At 43.6% G+C, this 8305-nt stretch overlaps 1 long non-coding RNA gene across 1 annotated transcript; it reads right to left on the bottom strand.

Annotated features, from left to right (window-relative positions):
- Positions 1-5436: 5436 nt before the first annotated feature.
- Positions 5437-8079, bottom strand: LOC137483207 (uncharacterized). The gene is made up of 3 exons (XR_011004390.1): positions 7338-8079; positions 6189-6270; positions 5437-5855 (listed from the first exon to the last, which is right to left on the bottom strand). It is a non-coding gene; the product is annotated as an uncharacterized lncRNA (long non-coding RNA).
- Between the last annotated feature and the right edge of the window lie 226 nt (positions 8080-8305).

The raw sequence follows: 8305 nt of genomic DNA on the forward strand, positions 1-8305 counted from the left end.
TCAAAATTCAAAGATAAGCTTCAAACAGGCCAAGAATCTCAGCCCATTTATTATCCCTCTGCAGCGAGTGATGCAGCATTTCCACCCCCTGAAACCACTTGGTTTTTCTCTCTTATTTGTCTTTTTTCAGGAATTTTCAGATGCCAGCGTAACCACAGTTTTCCTGTCAGAATTGCTGCACTGAAACATCTTTCAGTGGATCCAGTGTGCTCTGTATTCTCTGCAGTTTAGAACACAGCCATAAAAAATTGCTCAAGGCTGAATCTTGGCATATTAAGTGTCATCACAGAGGTAATTGCTTTTCTTTAAACACCTAGAAAAACAAAATCCCAACATCTGAAGTTGCCAAAAGGCTCTCATGTCCAAACACCTACACTTCCACAGAAGGGTTTCTTGGCTTTTCTTCCAGTCTTTCTTTGCAGTTTTTTTTTCCTCTCAGCTGCTTTTGCAATTGAGTGTAAGCATCAGAAAACAAGCGAGATTATTAACCCACAAAAATGTGTCCAGTTAACAAAATGTTAGGAAACACAATGTCTAGGACGATGTGTCCTTATTACACCCTTTTCTAACACAACAGTCTCTGGACTATTAGAGGCATGAGTAACACAAGGCACTGGGGTTTGAATACAGCTCTTTTAATAATCCATTGTTAGCTCTGACAGCATAAATGCTCTAATTCAGTTTATTTCTTGGTCCTTCAAATTTTGCTGCATGGATTTATACATATTATACATTTATACTTTTGGATTTATACATATTAAATGGGGCCATGCTGGATTTTCGGGAGAAGATCATTGCTCCTCTCTCAGAAATCTGCAAAATTAGGGCATGATTCAGTTCAGAAAGCTGCTCTGGGCTCCTAATTCTGACAACACTTTCTCTGGCACAATCATCTTATTCTGAGAGATCTTAATATTTGATTTGGAAATGGTAAAACAACATCTTCAATTCAAGGAGCTGCTTTGCCTATTTGGATCTTTACAAGTTGGAATCACAGGACTGTGAATGAATAAAACCCCCTGGCAAACAAAATAGTAAATAAGCACTAACCACACCAAATATTTTCCTAGTCTGCATTCCCAGTGTGAATTCCACCGTTTTTCACAGCCTTTTGGTTATGGTTTCAGCCTTTTCAATTCCTTGTCCCAGAACCCAGCCAGCCATTTCCCAAACTGTTGTTGTGGCGAGCTCTGAGCAGCTGAATGACTCCACTGTACTCCCCAGCCTGCATTCATCCATCATGTTCTGCTTAATTTTGCGTGGCTGTCACTTTTCCAGGCTGTTTGGGGAGTGCTACTGTGCAGCTGATCTTTCATTTCAGAACATCCCAGGCTGGCCCTGCTGCTCCTGTCCAGGCTGCAGCTCTGGCTGTCCCGGTCGTGCCGTGGCTCTGCAGTTGCTGAGAGGGTTTTGTCAGTATTTCATCCCATCCTACTGACAGATATATGGCCAGTTTTAATTAATTTTTCTTTTTGGTACCTAAGAGTTGCTGAGCTGAGCAATGTGATGGTAGGAAATAACGTGGGGCTCTGTCCAGAGCTTTTAGCTCTGATTTTGAGTGTGAAATTTGGGTGCTTTATGCAAAGAATGGGACAGCTGTCAACTCCTTTTGCTGAGGGATTCAGAGCTCATTGCCCCAGCTCCTGGTGGCTCCTTCTTCCCCTTGTTTTTTCCTAGGACCTCCTCCAAGTGTCAGAGATCCCTTCAGACCCCTCCTAATCCAGCCTGGGCCTCTCCAGCTTTGCTCTTGCCACACTCCCCGTGGCTGTTTGTCTTTTCCAGTGCTGGGGAGCCGGAGTCGTGGCTCAGGAATGAACACCACATCAAAAAGGTGCACATGAAACCAATACAGTTCTTTCCAAGAACGCTGCACGCTTGAATCCAGCTCCAAACAGTCATCCCAATTAACATGCATATCCCAGCATTTCCCATAACTAAGTCAGAACGTCTTGGGCTGTCAGCACTTCAGGAAATTTCATCACCTCACTGTCCACTTCTTTCTGCAACTCATTAAAAACCCCAACACATTAAATCTTGCTGCTCTGCAGCTCTGACATGAGAACAATCCCCGGGTTTGTCTTTGCTTTCCTCTGGGGGCTGCAGGGTTCCGCCTGCTCCTTGGCAGCTTTAAGGCAAGAAGATACTTTCTCCTCGTCCCAAATTGATGATTTGTTTTCTGTGGAGCAGCCTCATATAAAATCATGTGGAAAAAAAACCACCAAAAGCCTCTCTGCCCCCGAAGAAATAATCCCCATCCAAATACATTTGTTTACCATGACCTACATTGGATTTTGTGAAGAAATATCCACGGTTAATGCACCCATCTGGCCTGGTCCCAAGATTACCCCACGGCCAAGTTATGCCTGTGGCACAGAGAAATCAATGTACAGATTTCTCTGCTGGGGCAGAGGATGGGTGAACCATGCACAGGGCTCAGCACTGCAAGGAGAAACCTCTGAGGAGGGGTTTGGAGGGACAGGGACAAGGACAAACCCTGCTGCCTTTGAGGAAACGATCTGGGATTTCAGCACTGTGCGCTCTGAAGCAGATAGGTAGGTGGGAAGGAAATTTCCTTTTTGTGCTTAATGCTCTGAACTCTCCCACAGGAAACATGGGTGAATTTTTAAGCCCTGGACATTGTCCTTTGCTTTAAGAAAGTCCTGTGACCTCCCTGGGGCTGGGGTTGCTGTGTATGAAATGGGAGCGATTTCATTTTCTTCCTTCTCCTCTTTGTCTCCTGCTCTCCTGCCTGTTTATTTTAGCCATGATATGTTTGTACAGTACTTAGCACAATGAGATCCTGTTCTTGTCCAAGACCTCGGAGAACTCCATAACACAAAGGCTGTGCTAATGAGAGAGATAATAAACCTCACCAGGGAGAAAAAAGGAAAAGAATTCTTGTCATTTTTGTTGGAATTCCAATAACGACCAGCTCGGAGCGACTAAACCCCAGGTGACTCATGGAGCAAGGAAAACACGCAGCAAGTTTTCCACAGCTGGCCTCCAAACACGTTGTGTTTTGGGTTTTATTTTTAAACAGCAGCAGCCCCCTCTCCAAAGATCACAAGTGCTCTGCTTTTTGACTGGGGGGGGCGAGAAAAAGACACCTTCTTTAGTGAAATCTGACACTCGCAATTCTTGGCTTTCAGCTTTTCTCCTTCTCGGGGTTATTTGGCGTTCTCTGAGTGCTCCTGGGCTGGAAGAGGCACGATCAGTGTTCTCAGCTCACGACACAGCACCGGGTAGAACAGGAGGTTTCTTGCAGGGACGAGTCTCCCACCTCCTGCGAGTTTTGGGATCGGGATCCCCCTGGGGCAGCTTTTCTCATCCTTTGTCGGGAGCAAGTTTTGACAACAGCAATGCTAATTGATTAAACGTTCTAATCAGAGATTACAGCTAAAAGGGAGATAACATGTTTATTCCATTGTGTCTCTGGGAACATCAGCCTGGAAGGAGCTTTGTTCCCCTTTGGCCGTGCATCAACCCAAATCAATCTGCTTCCCCTTCCCCTCCTTTATTTGTGCCGAATCTCTGAGGTCAGGTGTTTAAAAAGCTCATTCAGTACTCACAAAACGTCTTTCATCAGGATTCAGGTGGGAGGAAGGCTCTTCAAAAACGATTTTGCAACTTTTATGTTCCTTCTTCTTGGGTAGTTTTTCCACCTAGAGCCAGCTGGCGCTCACAGTCTGGAAGCATAAACACTCTCATTGCAGAAAATATCTCAGGTTAAACTATGGCTTAAAATTGGTGCTGAAAGGGGCTATGTCTGGCATGACCTTTTTCACAATTATTTCACTTAGATATGGACAGATTGGCAGAATGCAAAAGTGGAGTGAAAAAAAATCATCCCATGCTGAGACAGAACAGAATATTCTTAAATAAGGTATGGAAGCTAATTTGTCTTTTTTTCCCTTTAAAACCTTTCCAAGTACTATAAAAATCAGGTGTGTTAAAGGCTTCCAGTAACATTTAAAACACAAATAAATGTTTCTGCAGATGGAATTAAATGGCGCAATGGGTGAGTGAGTGGATGAGTGCCCAGGCTCTGGGAACCCTTGGAATCTCAACTTGTCACTGGAACCAATCCCCTGAGGGCCTTGGGAGGTGTCACATCTATGGCTTGGATATCACGAGAGTCATATTTTCCAATGGGAACATCTAAAGTCTTGATTTTGGTTCCTCTTCTCATTTAGGGACCATGTGTTTTGCTTGATATCTTTCGGATTTTGTGGAAAAATTATTGCAGAAAGTTCCCAAATCACGTTTGTTAACAGGGGACTTGGAGAATCAACGAGCTGATCCTTGCATCACCTGCAATAAAAACAAAGAAAAAACACCCCAAAGCCCAAAAAACCAAACCAAACCAAACCAAACCAAACCAAACCAAACCAAACCAAACCAAACCAAACCAAACCCCGCAACTAGGATATGTTTATTAATGCATAAAGAACTGACCATTAGGATTTTTGGGTTTTATTCATGTTTTGAAGGGTAATGGCAAGTTCATCTCTCACACACAGAGAAGGATGCTACTGCTGGAAGTGCAGTTCCAGACAGAACTGGTTTCCTCCCTAACTCTGAATAATTTGCCTTTTTAGTTTCTCAGTGAAATATTTGAGTGAAGTGGAACTTCTGCAGGATTTCATGAGTATAATGAGATACTCAGCAGTGGTGGAGAATGAGATTGGGGTTTTTAGATAGTACCAGTCATAAAATGCTGTCATTTTTGTAATGGAACCCAGCTATCAGCTCTCCCTCCTCTTAGAAAAGGGCCAAGATTAGGTGATTAGAGCAAATCTTGTAGTCCAAGTATGTTAGGAGGAAAACTCTTCAGGAATGTAGGAAGGCAGGAGATAACAGAAACATAAAAATACTCTGGTGAATAGGAAGGGTAATACCCAGGGCCAGATTTTGATCTTTATTAGACTCACGTAAATCTGGAGCAGCTCCACAGACCTCAGCTCCGTTGCTTTGACCTTGCAGAGATTCCAGATCCACGGCATAAATCAGCAGAGATAGCTTTGTGTCTTTGGGAGAGGTGGGTTATAAATACAGGCAGATATTTATGCAAACACATGTGGCATGAAAACATCCCCATGGTTGTTTTTATATGAACGTGTCCAACGTTGTGGGGTGCAACCACCAGCTCTGCTGCCTCTGCACTGAGCTCTTCCCCCTCTCACCTCAGAGTTTGTACAATATTACTACTACCTTACTACATTTGAGTAGGAGCAAAGAGAATTTGGCCAAATATTTTTATTTTTGATTTTCCTGTAACTGTGTTAGGAGAGAATGGCTGCAAAGTACCAAGCAAAGAATCAGATGGATAAACTATGTGTGAAACCAAGATGCTGCTGTTATTCTTACTGATGAATAATTTGATCTTTTTTTCCCTTCTCCTTTTGTTTTCCTTCTTTTTTCTTCTTTTCACCCTTGCCTTCTTTTTCTTCTTCTTATTTCCTGTCACATGGGCACAAAGCCCTCAGGACTAATGTTTGCACCCTATGCTCCCATGTGTTGACTCCAGTGATAATTAACAGTAGATTTTCAGTTTTAATTGTTGCCCATCCAATGTTCTGAGCATGCAGCTCCATAAGGAATCCCAGGAATAAATGTTTTTCCTCCTGGCTGCAGGGATTCCCTCTTTCCCTGCAGGAATTTCAGGTGGCACAGGGCAGGGGCATCCCAGTGGCTGCTGAACACCTGAGGCTCAAAGAAGCAGGCAAGTGATGGAAAAACAATTTGAACAGAGACATTGGATATGTGACTGTGATGGATTTAAAAGAAATTTTATTGGCCCAGGTTTGAGATATTGGCATTCTTGAAAGCTCTGCTGTGTCTCGAACTGCTGCTGCCTGTGAGGAATCATGGAATGGTTTGGGTTGGCAGGGATTTTAAAGCTCATCCAGTTCCACCCCTGCCATGGAACCATGAACCTTCCACTATCCCAGATTGCTCCAAGCCCTGTCCAACCTGGCCTGGAACAATTTTAGGGAGGTCTCTGCTTTGGTAACACAGGAAGAAGAAATTAAAACAGACAGAGGATTGGGCAATGCTGGGGGAGGCCAGCTGGGAATTTTGAGGGAGAAACTGCTTCATTCTCATGTGATATCTCTTCTCTAAAAGCTTCAGCAAATCACACCAGTTAAAAATAAATTACGTAGAGATGAGAGAAGCCTTTGATTTACTCCTGATCTGAAGTTCACACAGAAAATCCATGAGTATCCTCTTCCTGGGGCTGGGAGAATATGGACACACAGCTCAGGTGCTCTGTATTATTAGTAAAAAGCAGTAATAATGAGAATAGAGACAAAAAGGAAGCAATGGGGACTTTTTTGTCTCTGGCAAAGGCAAATTGTGTGGAGGCAGCACAAGTTTGGTTGCAGCTTATAGGCAAATCCTGGTAGGGCTTCTCTGTCTTCCTCTGAGTTCGTATCTTTTTTCATTTTTGCATCTTTTTTTTTTTTTTTTTTTTTTTCCCAGACAAGGGAAATCTTGCATTTTATTTTCTTTTTTAACCAATTCTGATTAATGCCCTTCTCGATCCCCTCCCACCCTCTTTGAATTTTTCATCTTAATGACACACAGCTCAAATTTTCATTTTCCTGGGGGAAATAAGCCTGTTCTGGGAAGGCACCTCCACACCATTTGTGCAGAGCATTTCCTAGGGTGAGCTAAGGGCAAAATCCAACACAACATTATTGCACCAGGTTTGTCATCTCACATTTCATAAATCCTTGAAAATAAGCTTCTGAAAAGCAGGGATAAAGTGACATTTGGGAATGGAGTGAAATCCCAACCTAAATGTGAACCCCAGCCATGGAGGGGAGTTGGGTTTCCAGCTCCTCCGTGTGTTTGGAATGGCTTAGGCTGGGCTGGAGCTGTTTGCTTAGCCCTGTTATGAACACAAGGCTTGAACTCCTGCCCCCCTCCCTCATAAATAAACTGATGTCCAGGCTAAAGTCAGATGCCCATCTTTCCTTGAAGTGACATCCATGGCTCACATCCGAAAAAATCTCTGGGGTGATGAGGGTTACGAAACATAAATCTTGGAAAATCGTTTATTAATTCTGTGCTAGGAGCTCATGCCTAGGAAAGTCAGCAGGATGGATTAGGCTGCCTGTGTGTACAGTAAGGAGGGGCTTTTTCCCTTCCTCCCCTCCCACCCCTTTTTAATTAGAAGCAGATTTAGAAAGTGGGACTTTCCTGAATAATCATCCCCAGTAAACCTTTAATCTCGGTCACCTCTGTGAGAAAAGAATAGGAAATGGGTGAGCAGAAAGCAGGGAGACACAAAGGAAGGGGCTGGCAGGGGAAGGACAGGCCACTGAATTCACCTTTTTAAAACTGTCATCATTTTGCACATGTGGATGTTCTGTTATCTTGCACAGTTCCAAAAGCTTTTCTCTGAAATAATTTCCACTGTAAGGTCCCATGAACCAGAGCACAGAGACAGAGCCATGGATATGGAGGTGGCTGAAACCCTTTTCTGTAAAAATCCATGTGTGATTTGTTTTTATTTGTTTCCCGGGATATGAGCAATTTCGTGGCACACGGTGCTATCTCTCAACCTTTGTATTCAATATAAGGATATTTTTTAAAAAAGGGTTTTATAGGGAAAAGAAGAACAAGGAGCTCAGTGCTGGTCTGGGCCCAGAGCAGCAGTTCTGGATCCTGCTGTGGTGTGGGGGAAATCCAGGCTGGGTAACATCCTTGCACGGGAGAAAATTCTCTGCAAAGCACTTGGAGATCGAACAGCAAAAAAAAAAAAAAAAAAAAAAAAAATTACAGAAAATCTTGGTAGGAGCATCACTGAATGTGTCTGGTGTGTGCAAAGGGACGCCTGGATGGCTGGATGGCCTTGTTTGTTTTTCCCACCCTCAGCAGAGCTCCAGCAAGAGATCTGTGCCCTTAACTCTGCCTCTGAATTCACCTCCAGTGCTTCTCTCTGATTAAAGCTGTGTTTGCTGCAAGACCTGACTTGCATCTCTAAGCCAAGGGGTTTTTAGGAGTTTTGCTCCATCCCAAAGCATGGTCTGTGTGAGCCCGGCCTGCTGGATCCTGCTGCTCCAGAAACAAATCCGGTGCTGGGAAAGCTCAGAAGAGTCCAAGGAAGCCAAACATGGCTTTTCAAATGGCTGGGAATGGCTGGAGCAGCAGAATAAAGATGTTTTTGTCACAGTAACTTCTGCTTTTTTTCTTTTGCATATCCTCTGTCCATTTAGCTTTAGCACTTGGGTGGAGCTGGGAGTTCAGGCCTTGAAGGGGTAACATTTCCCTCTGCAGATGTTGATAAAGCTGATGT

This window comes from Anomalospiza imberbis, chromosome 15, assembly GCF_031753505.1.
Source record: "Anomalospiza imberbis isolate Cuckoo-Finch-1a 21T00152 chromosome 15, ASM3175350v1, whole genome shotgun sequence".
In the NCBI taxonomy this organism is placed as follows: domain Eukaryota; kingdom Metazoa; phylum Chordata; class Aves; order Passeriformes; family Viduidae; genus Anomalospiza; species Anomalospiza imberbis.